At 37.1% G+C, this 16,580-nt stretch overlaps 1 protein-coding gene across 6 annotated transcripts in view; it reads left to right on the top strand.

Annotated features, from left to right (window-relative positions):
- The window catches only part of Fgf13 (fibroblast growth factor 13), a 561,729-nt gene that overhangs the window by 432,743 nt on the left and 112,406 nt on the right, over nt 1-16,580 (top strand). The window lies entirely within an intron of this gene.

Genomic DNA, 16,580 nt, shown 5'->3' with positions numbered 1-16,580 from the left:
CCCCCCACCATTTTACTTTCCCCAAGTCCTACCATTTTGATGATAACTTTTTTTTTTTTTTTTGATGATAACTATTTTGACCTGGATGCAATAGAATCTCAGAATACTGTTTTTGAAAAAGATTTCTTTTTCTTTCTTTATTTTTGAGAGAGAGAGAGAAAGAGAGAGAGAGAGAGAGAGAGAGAGAGAGAGAGAGAGAGAATGGGCACACCAGGGTCTCTAGCCACTGCAAATGAACTCCAAACACATGTGCCACTATGTGCATCTGGCTTACATGGGATCTGGATAATTGAACCTGGGTCCTTAGGCTTTGTTTGCAAGCACCTTAACCACTAAGCCATCTCTTCAGACCTACCTGTATTTCTTATTTTAAAAAAATATTTTATTTACTTATTTGATAGAGGGAGAAAGAGAGAGGGATAGAGAGAGAGAGAAAATTGGAGCTCCAAGGCTTCCTAGCAACTGCAAATGAACTCTAGATGCATGCACCATTATGTGCATTTGGCTTTATACATGCACTAGGGGATGGAATCTGAGTCCTTATGCAAGCTCCTTAACCATTAAGCCATCTATCTCTTCAGCCCCCTACCTATATATCTTAATGGAGCTTCCTATCTTCTTTTTTCCACTCTAGCACCTTCTTCATAGTGTACTACAGGTCACATTTATGAAAAGTTTAATCCATTCTTGCATAAGTCTAAATTGTCCTTAGTATAATGTACAAACTCTTTGAACTGGCATCCTGAACTTTAAACTGCCTCCTTCCCTGCTGTCATGAGTCTAGTCCTCTTCTACAACTTTTCATAGGATCTGTCCACTAAAAACTTGGTGGAAGCCAATTTGGTTGACAAGCAAGACAGAGTAGACAAAGAACTTAATTGTAATGAGTTTGTTGGTCGATCAAGATCATCATCATAAGAGGAAAGTGCTTGCAGATGCTCATTTAGGGGCAGTTTATATGTGCGATAGATGATCACACATTGAGGGAAAACTTCTCACAGGTTGAGGCTCCTTGACAGATCATGAAATCGGATTCTAATAAAGCCAGAGATGCTTTCTTTTTTTTTTTCCCGAGGTAGGGTCTCACTGTAGCCCAGGCTGACCTGGAATTCACTATGTAGTCTCAGGGTGGCCTCGAACTCTCGGAGATCCTCCTACCTCTGCCTCCCGAGTGCTGGGATTAAAGGCTTGCGCCACCAGCTTTCTATTTCTGAAAATTGCAAGAATAAATATCATTTCTTGAGATGTTGTTACCAATTATTTTTCACGTAAATTTGTAGTCCCTAACATGTTATACCATGCGCACGCTAGAGTACATAGCTACCCTGAGGATGGTTTGCTGGAAATGAAAGAAAATATACTTTAATTGATTACTGTGATAAACAAGGGTTAGGTAAGTTTAAATAGCGAGTCAGGCATGAAATCTGTTCCCAGTGTTCAAATCTACCAACACCTAGTGTATAGCAGTGCCAAGTGACTTCTCATTTCAGATGTTTCATAATTCTAAGTATGTACACAGTCTACGTCTGCCTGAAATACCTTTTCTTCCTCACCTACAGGCTCCATCTGCTTGTGAACACAACGATTCCACCTTCAATGCTCAATTTTACTTTCTCCTGCTCTATGAAACCTTTCTGGTTCCAATTTGCCTTCTTTGAGTTCCACTGGCCTGCTCCAGCCATGAGCCTAGTATTTTTCATGGTAGCCATTGATTCACTAGCATACAGGCACATCTCACTTCTGGAGAAGCTCCACCCATCCAGTGCCCTGGGAATGTTTATTCCTGCACTGAAGGATACCAATAAAACACCTCACACAGGTCTGGAGAGATTGTATAGTGGTTAAGGTGCTGCCTCTGAATCCTAATGACTCAGGTTCTACTCCCCAATACTCATGTAAGCCAAATGTATAAGGTGACACATGGGTCTGGAGTATATTTACAGTGACTAGAGACCCTGGTGCACCCATTCTGTCTCTTTCTCTATCTGCCTTTCTCTCTCAAATAAATAAATATTTTTAAAGCCTAGCACATAATAGATGCCCAGAGAATATTTCTTTAATCAGTGAAGTAGAATGGAATTTTTCCTAAAATAGAGAACAAGTTTGACATTAATTTTTGAATTGGCCACGATAATTTTCAAAATCAATGAACAGAGGCCTACAATATGATTTTATTTCCTAATTTTCATGAGATGGTACTATTGAAAGTTCCTAATATTTGATTTCTCCATAAAACTCAGGAGAGGAAATTGGTGGAGGGTGTGGAAATTGAGCATTATTGGCAGAAATTTTAGTACTCAATTGAAATTCACTGTTTGTCCACTAGGGGATAGTATAAACACAGAAAGAAACCATCTTCCATTAATTGTTTCTCCTCAGAGAAGAACTGCAGAAACCAAATAAATGTTCTTTTTTTTTTTCCTGGCATTGCATACAATTGTGCAAGGATCTAGTGGTTATCCCATCATACTTGGAAATTATGCAAGTCTAGAGCAAATCTGATTGCTAATAAAATGCACACACACACGCCAAACATCTTTACAACATCCAGGTTTGTTGTGTATGCCTGGTATTTGCCCACAGACAAGTTTAGGTGTAAAATACTGTAAGATAAATGATATGCTTTATTGCTTTCAACTCTGATATATTTTAGAAGACTTTTCAGCAAATCAGAGATATGCCATTAATCAGCTCTTTGCACCAAAACAGATGCAGTGGTACCAACTGTATGTAAAATCCCTTAGATTCTTTTCTTGAAATGACCATAATACAGTATGTACTCTGAACATGGTCAATATTTGGGGAAGTAGTAGTTGGTAAAACAATTAATTAGACAAATCCAATCATACCTTCAATGCCTTGTTTCCAGTTTTTGCCATCAGAACATACCTTTTTTTTTTTTTCTTGGATTCTTCATGATATTTTTTAATTGCATTCATGTGTATCCCTAGCAATAAACTTACCATTTAGACAGTGGAGTGTGTGTACCTGTACTTTCCATATTTGCGACTCTTGCACATGGCAAATATCTTAGTATAAGGACTCAGCTAATGTTTGTGGATTGCTTGCTTATTGATCTGTTTTCACTAAAAATGCTGCCAGAAGTGTCAGAAGGGATAATGGTAAGATTACAGAGGAGACAAGTGAATGGGAAAAAAATGACTAAGGTTGGAAGTAGAGGACTAGCTTCTATTGACTGCTCATAAGGTGCCAGGTGCTGCATTAAGGACTTTATATTAATATACTATTTAATTGAAGAAATTATTTTCACCCCAATCCTACTACCTATTACCTTTTTTTAAAAAAAAAATATTTATTTATTTGAGAGCGACAGACACAGAGAGAAAGACAGATAGAAGGAGAGAGAGAATGGGCGCGCCAGGGCTTCCAGCCTCTGCAGACGAACTCCAGACGCGTGTGCCCCCTGGTGCATCTGGCTAACGTGGGACCTGGGGAACCGAGCCTCAAACCAGGGTCCTTAGGCTTCACAGGCAAGCGCTTAACCGCTAAGCCATCTCTCCAGCCCTACCTATTACCTTTTTGTAAATAAGAAATGTAATTGTGCTTATTATATTAAAACACTCATACAGATGTTCCTACTTATATACAAGGCTGCAAATGTGACTTTCATACCTCAAGGCTTCAGTGATGCTTCATGAGCCTGGTGGTGGACAAATCAACAATTGTGAAGTTACGGAAGCAAGAACCTATATCACAGGGGGAAAGGATATGCCTGCTTATCTGCTGTGTCCCTGCTATCCCCAATGGAAAGAAGAGGGAAATGTAGATCCTGGTCGTTGATGGCAATAAAAGCATCTCATCCTACTGGAGTCAGGGGGTTTCCTGAGCAACATTTTGTTTTTCTCTGAAACTTTTTAGTATTGTAGAAAGTTAGTGTTTTGTATAATACTGATGGGATTTTAGCAATTGGTTACACTTTATGGACGAGGAGAGGCCATCTCTGGGTTGGAAGAAACTATAGGCGAATCCAGCTTAATACATGAAGCAAGTTTGAAACCAAAAATGCAATTAGTTGCTAGTTGTGTGATCCAGGACAAAACAAAACAAAACAAAACAAAACAACAACAACAAAAAAAACTTCATCTCTATTAATTAAAAGTTTTCTCACTGGAATAAGTATAAGAATAGATAGGCATAAGTATAAACAAGCAATAAAAGAAAGACAACCTTCCCTGGCTATCATGTGGAATAAATGAGGAAACATGAACTCCTGGAAAAAACTACTTGCTGTGCTTTAAATAGTCTCTCCTTTTTTCAAACTGTGTTCTTTTTTTTTTTTTTTTACTTTAAATAGACTATTTTCTAAAAAAAAAAAGTTGCAAAATAAAACTGAACATAAAGTTCATAGAATTCCCACATACTCCTTGTCCCTACATACACAATTCCCCAATGATATCCTCCACCAGAATGGTGTGGTATATTGTTATGAAAAGGAACCTCAACAAACACACAATTATCTCTCAAAGTCCCCAGTTTACATTATGGTTCACTCTTTGTGTTGTATATCCTGTGGCTTTTGATATATGTATAACTGCATCCACCATTGTAGTATTTTACAGATATCTTCACTGCCCTAAAAGTCCTCTGTGCTCCACCTATCTATCCTCCCTCTTTCCAACTCCAAACAATCATTAACTTTCTTACTGCCTTCATAGTATTGCCTTTTCTATGCCATGTCCTTAGAATCAGAATACATGGCCTTACCAGATTGGTGTGTTTCACTTAGTATTAAGCATGTAAGACTCTCCCATGCCTGGTCATGGTTTGCTAGCTGGTCTCTGTTTAGTGCTGAATAATGTTTATTTTTTCTGGGTGGTACTGCAGTTTGTTCATCCATACACCTACTTAAGGACATCTCCAGCACCTCCACATTTTATAAACTATAAGAGTGTTGTAAACATCCATGGGGTGGGGTTGTGTAGATATTGGATTTTGATCCATTGGCACTCAATACTTTTTAATAGAAAACTTATCTGTCCCTTACTCAGAAATTTCTCTTTCTTTTCTTCTTCCTAACATGATGGATCTGTGCAGCAAAGAGGCTCAATTTGCAGCAAAATGTTGTCAGTAACTAGCTCAGAAACGGTAGACACAAAGCAAGTAAACAATTACTATAAATTTGTTGACACCATCTTCTGAGGGCATTTTAAAACAAACGATCAAGGGGACCTGGAGACGGGCTTTACATTTTAATGGGAAATGATTAAATCTCAGGCATTATTGCCTTTGATGTGTCTGTGCTGGAAGAAGAGGGCAGAGTATTGATTGGGGCCTCCAGGAAGACAGGAAGCTTACACTGGCTGCTTGACCACAGAGCAATGAAAGCTTGAAGACAGGCAACATCTTGGACTGCCAAACACTTGACAAGGAGTTAACTAGGTTTGTCAGCTTCTGTTTACTTGGATTTTGCCTGTAGGGAAAGGTGATGGACGGTGAATTCAGAGGGATATTATTGGTTGATTGGAAGCAGAGGAGAGGGGACATAAGGAGAGGAGAGAAAACATCCATTAGAAAAACACTAGTGTCCCAGGCATGGTGGCACACACCTTTAATCCCAGCATTTGGGAGGCAGAGGGAGGAGGATTGCTGTGAGTTTGAGGCCACTCTGTGATTACATAGTAAATTCCAGGTCAGCCTGGGCTAGAGTGAGACCCTACCTTGAAAAACAAAGAAGAAAGAAAGAGATCAGCATCACAGAGCTAAATTCTGAAACCAAGTGACACTAGTAGTAACTATTGGGGAATAAAACCATCATATGCAGTCACTACAAATCTACACATGATAGTCTGTATATGTGTGTATATACCTTGTTTGAGCATATCCACCATAGTTTCAGACTCTTAGTGCCTCACCATTGTGTATTCTACCATTTGCTATCAATTTTATGTATTTACAGCTGCTTGTCACATTGCATCTGATGCATTGCCCTCACAGTCCACTAAATGAGGGATCATGGAAACAGCTGAATGTAACCAAGCTTAAAACAAAAGAATGTTAGAGTCTTCTGTAGGGTACTGTAGGGAACCAAAGAGTTTACAGCCACTTTGAAAGATATGAAAAAGGTCACAGAATATTCTTCCTAGAGAAGGTAGAAAGGTTTGAATGCAGAAACAGAGAGATCTTAAGCCATTGTGGGAGAACCTGGAGGTGGAGAGCTGAAGGTGGCATCCTGAGTCAAAGGATTGGTTCATGCCAAGCATGTACTCCCTGGCACATTCTAAATCATGGGGGGACCTTAGTCCTAAATTTTAGAAATTGAAAGAAATACAGAAATGAGGAAGTCATTTAAATACAACATTATATAAGACTGTATAGAAGATGGGTACTCAGAACTTCTATACTTCCCTGTTGCTCAGAGTGTTTCCATTTATCATGGTAACTAATGCAGGCCAATGATAGAATAAGATACTTATGTGAGAGGCAAAATGACTTTGTGAAAAACTGGCATATTGTGAAAATCTGTTAAATTAGATCGTGCTCCTCTATATTGAAGATTAGGAGAATAGGAAGATGCAGAATGCCAGGGAAAGCAGAAACATAGGATACCAAAGAGTCAGGAGCTACTCTGGCAGTAAGTTTGAGGCAGCTAGAGAGAAGCATGAAGGACACTAGTAGCTGAGAATTTGTTCAAGAGAAAGGAAAAAGGGAACAGCAGAAATAAATTTCACCTGCCTTGTAATTTGGCCCTAGGTCAGCTCTCATTTTGTTTATTCCTGTGGTATCTAGACATCAAAAGATTGAGTTGCTTCCACCAATAGGAACCCTTTCCATGCTGCATTGAGCAGTGCAGTGATTACAGGACCATTAGAAAGAGCTATGGCATACCCCAAAGATGAGATCTCTGGTTAGACCCAATAAGACCACTCATATAGAAATGATTTAATTTTGTCCCTTGGGATTTTTTTTTTCCTTTTAAGAGCTCTTAAATTGGCAAAGAAAGGCTGCCTCTGTATTAGGGTTTTCTATTTTTGTTTGAAAGAAGTTGGCATCTGTCCTGTTTTAGGAATTCACTGAAGCCTAAATTCTTCCATTAGCCCTTTTGGTCTGCAAACAAGAATCCAAGCACATGCAACTATGTACCCTGTGGCCTGAGCACTAGCTCAATTTCCCAATGAAAAGACAGTGGAGAAAAACCCATGGCTAACTACCCAAGCTGATCACTTAAAGGACAGAACTAGCTATATAATTTGCAGTGTCTAATGCAAATCAAAAATAATACAGGGCATATTATTCAAGAATTATTAAGATATTTAAAATCAGTGACAACAAAGCAGGAGCCTAAGTGCTGGCCCTTTCTCAGAGTGGTGCCTTGTGCAGCCACATGAGTCAGCCATCTGTCTGCTAAGGAACAACTCTTCTGCCCTTTGGGTTCTGAGGGAATCTGATGCTCAGATACTCAGGCTATGCATGTCTATTGGATAATAGGGGAGGCTGTTTGATGTCAGAGCAGAACAAATTTTCTCCATCATTGTCTCCCACTGAAATCCCATCCATGCTGCTAAACTAATTCTGCTGGAGGCTGAATCCCTCTGGAAGGGGCTAACATTTGCAGCTGTTGCTGTTACATTCTTAGTGTTGGATGAAAAAGAGAAGAGAGTGCAAGCAGAAAACAAGTTTTATTATGCAGTGAGGCTTAAGGAAATTATGTTCATGGAATGCTTTTGAATATACATAATCTTCATTTCCTTATAGCAGTGAATATGGGTGATGGGGCTCCATGAATATAGATCTCTGTGGGTGTTGAATCTTTTTACTCTTCACTGATAGTGACAATATTCAGAACCTGAGACTGATTTTCTTTCTTTCTGACTCAAGAGAAGTTTTCCCAGAGACATACAGAAGGAGAATCCAATCTGTTCAATAGGAAAGACTCATTTGCTCCAGGAATAACTTAGATTTCCATTTCCATTTGCATGTTGAACCAAAATAGTGGATCTTCCATCAAGCAATACTTTAAAAAAAGAATGCTAGTTTAGGGGTTTGTTTTACTTTAAAATTTATATTCTTATATTAACATTATTAAGTGCTTTAGTAGTTTCTGTAGTATAATGTTGGGATAGTCCCCTCCTTATTTTTTGTTATATTTGGCTGAAATCCTTTTCATAGGCTCCTAATCACTTCTCAGAATTTTTCACAAAGGACTTTGATAGGAAAATGTATTTTATAGGCAAAGAACTGAAAGTTCAAGTAGAATTTCAACATTTTACAAGTAATATTTAGAGGACTATGCAGCTATAATTCTTGCAAATGTATGTTTTGCTTGTAGCATTTTCTATTCATCAATAATTCAATTTCAAAATAAAAGACACATTTCTATATCTGAAAAGCTATTGGGGAGACTTTCAGACTACAGGGTTTCTGATCGGAGGAAAAGTGTCTACTAAATGAGGCAGCCTAACTCCAAAAGCTTCTCTAATGTGTTGAGGGATCCTGTTACAGACCTTTTTTTTCCTGTAATTCTAGAAGGCAAAATAAAATTTTATGTTTGAAAATAATAAGTTTAAGCAAATTGTATGGGCAAAGGTTATATTTGCATCCAAGCAATGGTCTGATTCCTGCCAGAACAATACTGCTACGTGATGAATCATTAATGATCTGTGAGAGTCATAATGGTCTGTCACTAATGCCCATTAATGATCTCTCTATACCGCGAGGATGAGCTTGATGTTTCTGGCCAGTACCTTGGAGAATACTTTAGATATGCCTTAAACTTTCTCTGATCTCCTCTCCCTCTGTGTGTGTGTGTGTCTGCTCCAAATGTAGACAGAAATTGTCTGGGTAGAACCTTCTTATAAAGAAGCATGGCTTTGTTAAGGAAGTCGTATTCAGGTAAGATTTATTTAAGAAATATTTTTGAAGGACATGGATTTGAAGGATAATACTGGTTATTGGTATGTTTGTAGAAATTAACAAATTAATGCTGTTGGATCTTTCCGTTTAGTTCTCTTATTTTTCTGGATGGGGCAAGAACTCTTAATTCCCCGTATTCCATGGTGTTTGGCTTTTTAGCCTCGACATTTTGAAAAGTGCAGTCTATTTTGTTTTGTTTTCTAAGAATTTAAGATACTGTTATTGAAAAGTGAATGTTTATATTTGAGTGTTTAAAGATATATTTGTATTTGATCAATGAGAGACTAGCTGATTGAAGAGGTAGTGCTACTTCTAGACTTACATTAACTCTATGCATCTATCACAAAGTATTAATTTTAATATATGAAGAAAGAAAAGAGGACATTTTAATTAGATTTAAATGTATTTTTTAGCCTTGTGCTAGGAAAGAAAGAGAAAGTGACATAGAGCTAGAGATAGGTGGACACAATCCCACAACAATTCTGAGAATCCTATTAGGTATATCTTCAGGGAAATCACAGAAAAATCACCCCATAATGACTCCATAATGCCTAACGGAAACTAGGAGAGGATGTATTCCTCCATGGCGGCAATGAATACATTGCAGGTAGCTGATGGAACCAACGCCCAAGAGCCTCCAGCTTGTGGAAAAAACAAACGGAGACAGAAGGGCACTGGATCCCGTGGTCACTTTCAAACCTCTTTGAAAATAGCAAGGCAGGAATTCTTTGGGAGGTTGAAGTCACACCAATGGCCACTTTCTGATGGGAAACTTTAACACGTAATTAAATGGAAAAAAAAATGACATCATTTCTCGGAACACTTTTTTGTCAATCTTCTTATAATCTGAGTACAGCGGCCTCATAAAGCAAACACTTTCGTTGAAACCATTTGCACTTACTTTAGCATTGAACTTGAAAGGATTCCAGAGAATGCTAAGTTCTCTAAATGTTTTATTTTGCAAGAACATTTTGTTCACATGAATGATTGCTTATTGCAATTTTTTTTGTCTCCTCAAAATTATTCCTTGTCCCAAATTTCTGAGAAACATGCATGTATTCATGTAATTAAGTGGGATAAACACAATTATTTTTCAAATACTTAACAGGATCTCCTGAGCTATGTGGGTGGTCCTAGGGCAATAAATGAAGGTTTGTATTGATCCGTCATATTACATAGCAATCATTGATTTGGTTATTTTGAATTGACGCCTTCATAAAAAGGAGAAAAATGCTCACTTGACAGGCTGGAGCAGCAAAAGCTATGTATCAATGAAGACCATTGTAGAATTTGTGAGGTTTGCTCAGCTTTTAATTTTAGATGTTTGTTCTCAAAATCTACGCTACTGAGAAACCTACTAGAGTTTTCACCTATAGGATGTGGAAGAAGCAGATTATAATAACTCTTAAATAAAGAAATTGAATATGTTTTTAAAAATGGAATACAGTAATTATTATCAAAACTAATTTGTACCTCAAACAGCCTAAATTAAATTCAATAAGCGCAGAAGAAATTGTATGTTCCTTAACTTAAGATATAGAATATTTGGGAAAATGTTTATATTCATCATGCTGCTTGTAAATATGTGATTGGAATATATGCATAAATTATTTCCTGAGTCAATTCTGTGACACAGGACATTCCTATCAATTATTACATTGACACATGCATCTCCTAATTGGAAATGATATGCTGCCATCAAAAGTGTTGGGTTAGATTCAAGAACAATCCAATATTATAGTTACAAAAGACATCTAGATTGATGAAATGTTACAAATAGACATATCTGTTTTAATCCATACCTGTTCATGGAACATTTAACCCCTTTGCAGAAATGAATGCAAACTGTGGGCAGACCAGCAGTGATTGGAGATGCTGCAAGGTTTTTTTTGGTTTTTTTTTTGTCTGTAAAAGAATTTGTAAAGCTCTTCGTGTGATACTGAGCGAGCTTTGGATTTAAGATAGCATGTTGCAAATGACACCATGAGAAAGGGTTGTGCCTTCAAAAAATCGTAAGCCCCAAGCAAGGTGAAGTAGCTTATTTCTTTGGCTTCAGAGAGGAAAACACTTCACTCATATACAGAGAAGACGTCCCTTACATCACGTCCACATGTTCTCTAAAGAACCCATCTGAACAGCTCTCATAGTACAAATACTTACCTTAACTCTCCCATCCTCAAACTCAGACTGATGTCTCTCATTTGATCATAAGTTAAAGAACATAAAGATGCACTGTAACTCTTCCCAGACTGGAAACTCTCATAATCTTGCTTATTTTTAGGGAGCCCAAGAATTTTCTTTTTGTCTTCACATTTAGTTTGACTTTTTTTTACATACTATGTTTCCGCTCGACCATTTATTTCTGTAAACTTTATTTTTTTTCTCCTTGCCTTGCTACCTTCTATTTGTCTGTGATGACTTCTTCGGCTTCCCAAGGTCCTTTCATGGTGATTTTTGTTTTTTCCCTGTTGTGGCTTTTGTACTCAACAGTCATTTGTACACCTGCCTAATAATCCACATATCATATTCACTTTCAATTTTTCTAAAATAGAGAACATATGAAGACATGCCGCTCCCTCAGAGGGTATAGGAAATGATATATTTTAAAATAATTTTCTTACCTATGGACATTTGTAAAAGATAAAGCTATTATATTTAATCATTTTAGTCCATTTTCAACAGGATATAGAGGTTAACTTTCAGATATCCAATCAATCCAAACAGTGAAGTTATTGCTATCTGGGCACTGCTTCAAAGTGTCATAAGTTTTCACTGCCTGGCCTCCAATTTGTGATTATTAGGTACTCAGTATTTTTGAGGGATTATTATCTAAAGTGGCTACAGTGAACATTGAAAGAAATTCAACATATTTTTGCTTTAAAATAATTGAATAATTTATTCTGATCTTATAAGACATGCCAAAAATATTCTAATCAATAATTGTATTTATAATATAAAATGAAAGTTCACATATGTCATTTGCCATTTGCTTTAGAAACTAGAGACTTGGAATAATGAATAATGTTGGAAGTGAAGACATCTTGGGTGGTAGAAAAGTTCAGCAAAACAGCTAAGTTCTTGTAAAGGAGAGAGTATTTCCATAGGAAATAAGGGCCTCCTGCCTAGAAAGAGCTCAGTAAGCTCCACTTGAAAAGTCAGTCTCACAAGAATGGTGAATATACTGTAAATTTTTAACAGTGCTATTGGCTGTGGCCTATGAGTTTAGGCATGTATCATTTGGCATTACAAGTGTAACTTGCTTCATATAATAAAATTGTTTTCCTGAAAATTATATACAAATCAAGTTCCACTTGAAATCAACATAGGGTATGTAGTAAGAAAATGAATATTTTTATATGTATATAAAATCAAGATATCTGTTATAAAAATTTAAATGATAACTTTTTAATATATCACTTTAGAGTCTGTATTTTAATACTAGAATGAAAATAAGATTTGTACATTCTGTTTAGAATAATTTAGCTGATCAAAGCTTCCTAAGCTTATGTATATTTCAGTGTAATGCTGCAGCATATGTGGGAATATTAAAATGGTTATGTTCAAAACTGCTTACTTTGTTTTGCAAGTGTGGGAAGATCTTACGAGTGCTTCTTACTCTATATAGCACCTATTCTCTTATTTAACTATGTCTTCTAATATAGCCAACATATTCCCTGTCAAAATGGACCCATATGTAAGCCCTTTTCTATCCTTGAGGTCCTCATTTTCTGTGTATATTCTCCTTCCTTCACAAGAGCTTAGCTTCTCTGCTGAACTCTCCTGCTACCCAAGTTACCTCACTTCCAACATTGTTTGCAACTTCAGAGTCTGGTTTCTAAAGCAAATGCCCAAAAGCAAATACAATTTTTCATACTTCCACTTATGTATTTAACTAAGGTATGCATATACTTTGGGGGCCCAAGACTGTAATCTGTTACCCATGCCAATTATCAATGTCTACTTCAACCTACATGTTCTTTCTTACCATGCTACTCCATCTTACCTTGATTTTAGGGAACTGAGTTAGAATCCAGAAGTGTCACCATACATGGGCAGGTTCATGTTACTTAGACCTATACAGAGCCTCCAGAAGAATCAAATTTGCAAGTGTTTACTAGGACCCTTTGGTTGATGTTGTGCATAGATCTTTGTGTAAATAACAGGCAGAAGTATATAACTGAATTAAGAAGAAGATATTTGACCAGATTGACTAGTTAGCGTACTAATGCAGTAGAATTTCAATATTGTTTCCAAATGCCACATTCATCATGTTCCTTCCTTACATAAAACCATTTTCTGGAGGCTGGAGGGGTTGCTTACTGGTTAAGGCATTTGCCTGAAAAGCCAAAGGACCCAGGTTCTATTCCCCAGGACCCATGTTAGACAGATGCACAAGGGGGTTCTGGAGTTCATTTGCAGTGGCTGGAAGCCTTGGTGTGCCCATTCTCTCTCTCTGTCTCTACCTTCCTCCCTTTCTCCCCCTCTCCCTCCCTCCCTCTTTCTCCGTCAAATAAATAAAATAAAATATTAAAATAAAATATTAAAAACCATGTTCTGGTTTCAAGTTGAATACCAACCTGTGGGGACTGAGGGAATTTATATCTTTTTGATACGCAAAGTTGATATCACCATCTCAACACACCTGCCTTGTCCTTCCCTACAAGTACTACTTCAGCCAATCCAATTTCTCTCCTGACCCCAGAGGAATTTGTACATTTCATTAATGTATACTCTATGAAGTGTTCTGCAGTTGCTTTACTAGACATTGAGGAAAATGTCAACATGGAAGAGCCTTCAACATAGCCTAGTTGTCAGGCTATCTTACATCAGCAATGCCTTAGGAGGCCTGCAACAAGCCATTGGGAATCAGGATTAGGAAAACGCTCTCTGAATTTGGAATTTTTGGTTGCCTCATTGATAAGGTGTTATTATTTATTTATTCACTGTTTTTGAGAAAGAGGCCTGCTATGTGGAGAAAGTTTAATTTAGCCAGGGATATCCTCTGAGATGGCTTCCCCTTTGAAACCTGATGGAATTTCTTCCCTGCCTTGAATTCTCATAATACTAACTGGAAAATTCAATCATATAATCTAAACTCCCTCATATTGTATGCAATATTATACTTATTCCTTCCACTGGGTTAAAAATCCAGGTAAGCATGGCCCTTTTATCTCATTAATAAATAGCCATGGAATAATAAGAAAATGTCATCTGTGTGAGAAAATCTTGGTTAGATCTTCTTAGTTACTTGACTTCTTAGTAACCAATACTCCACAGAACTAAGCTAATTAGCAAATGAAATTAGTAACATTTACTGCCACTAGCTAAGAGCATAATATAAACCTTAATGGAATATCCTGATGAGCTAGACTAGTACCAACAAGCTACAAAGACTCTTGCTGCCCTCTTTCATTCACCCTTACCCTACTATAACGTCTAGGAACACAGTTCTGAACAAAACACAAAATGTATAGTCTGGAAGAAACACAAGGAAAAGTGAACGTAAGAACAAGAACAGGCACTCCTCTCTTCTGTGTTCATTTTCTAAGTATCAGTCTACTTTATATTTGCATAAATAAAGTTTATTTGCTCTTCCTCAATAAGAGTCTAACCTAATGATTAGACTGGATGATGATCAAGAAATTACAGCTGAATATAGAACTAAGTATGGGCCATTCCTCAGCTTAAATATTCTACAGGTTTAACTAATTCTTCCGAAAAGGTGTTTTTTTTTCTTTTCTTTTCTTTTTTTTTTTCTTTTCCCCTTTACGAAGTAGGTGAATAGTTCTACATTTTTTTGTTTGTTTGTTTTTGGAGGTAGGGTCTCACTCTAGCCCAGGCTGACTTGGAATTCACTCTGTACTCTCAGGGTGGCCTCGGACTCCCAGTGATCCTCCTACCTCTGCCTCCCAAATGCTGGGATTAAAGGTGTGTGCCACCACACCTGGCAGTTTCTACATTTTTTTTTAATTTACTTAATTCATTTTTATTTATTTATTTGAGAGTGACAGACAGAGAGAGAAAGAGGCAGACAGAGAGAGAGAGAGAGAAAGGGAATGGGCTCGCCAGGGCCTCCAGCCACTGCAAATGAACTCCAGATGCGTCCGCCCCCTTGTGCATCTGGCTAACGTGGGTCCTGGGGAATCGAGCCTCGAACCAGGGTCCTTAGGATTCACAGGCAAGCGTGCTTAACCACTAAGCAATCTCTCCAGCCCTCTACATTTAAATCTGTGAGAACTGAGGCTCAGAGGAGATAATGGACGAAGATCTCTTGTTAATGAATATTGGTGTCAATATTTAAGCATGGTGACCAAATGTAATACTTTCTCAAATAGAATAGATTCTTGGAAAATATTGATTCATTGATTGGTTTTCATTCTGATGGAGATGTTTAAAATTGGATATTTAAAGTAACATAAGAGGTTTATAGTAATTAGTAATTACCAATATAGGACCAATGTTATTACATTCCTAATAGAAATTGAATGAATGTTTTACATTTAATAGAATTAAAATTCTTGATTTGTATAATATATCTCAGTTTCCTTAGACATTTTTACCTGGATAAATATTGGCAATTAATGTAAACAACTCAGAACGATTTTATGTTTGACAAGGTTATAGTTTCTGTCATATGTTCAAATTTTCCAAATATGACTGTCAGTTTATCTCAATAAAATAAAATAATCTGATTTTGTAGACAAATGAAGGAAAGCTGACACATAGCACTCATTACTTATAAAAATATCAGGCTGAAGAGATGGCTTACTTGTTAAGTGCTTGCGTGTGAAGCCTAAGGACTCTGGTTCGAGGCTCTATTCCCCAGGACGCACTTTAGCCAAATGCACAAGGGGGCACACGCGTCTGGAGTTTGTTTTCAGTGGCTGGAAGCCCTGGTGTGCCCATTCTCTCTCTCTCTCTCTGCCTCTTTCTCTCTCTCTGTCACTCTCAAAAATAAATAAATAAATAAATACAAACAAACAAACAATTATCCAGAATCACATTTCAAGCCTTAAATTCAATGTTGTCAAATGAGAGTGTTTCTATATGGTAAAACTCTGTATTCTGCGTTGAAAATTCCACAAACTGCTATTTCCAAACCTTAGTATATACCATAAATATCATCTGAGAAACTGCTTGAGCTTATGTACTCCAAGCCGAGTTACTGAGAACATGAGCATCCACATTCAATATGCACTCCATGGGATTCTGATGTAGTAAGGGCAAATGTGCGTCACTTAAATATCTTCCTGTCTTTATGACCAATGTTCATTTTTCTTCACTTACCTGCTTCTCCCAGCAACACAAAATAACTGTTTATTTTTTTTAAATTGTTTTACTATTTATGTATAATTTTGGGGCTCAGATGTTAAGTAGACTGATCACTTTGAAAAGTGCATACACATTATGTTTACTTCCATCAAGTTATAGGAGATTTTCATCACTCCAGAAAGTTTCTAGGAAAGTGGCCTTCATAGTCAATAGCCCTGTGCCACCAGAAATAACCACTGAACTTATTTCATCACCATAGGTTAGTTTCCCCTATTATAGAACTTCATATAAATGGAAACATCACAGTATATGCTTTTGGTATGTATTTTTTTAACTAATAGGCTGTTCTAGATTGATTTATTTATTCAGTATATTGTATATTAATGATCATTCTCTATAGAGCAACTCACTCCTTTTAACTCATGACTTATTTACAA

This window comes from Jaculus jaculus, chromosome X (genome assembly GCF_020740685.1).
Source record: "Jaculus jaculus isolate mJacJac1 chromosome X, mJacJac1.mat.Y.cur, whole genome shotgun sequence".
In the NCBI taxonomy this organism is placed as follows: Eukaryota; Metazoa; Chordata; class Mammalia; order Rodentia; family Dipodidae; genus Jaculus; species Jaculus jaculus.
This window is presented reverse-complemented; position numbering and strand designations above follow the sequence as displayed.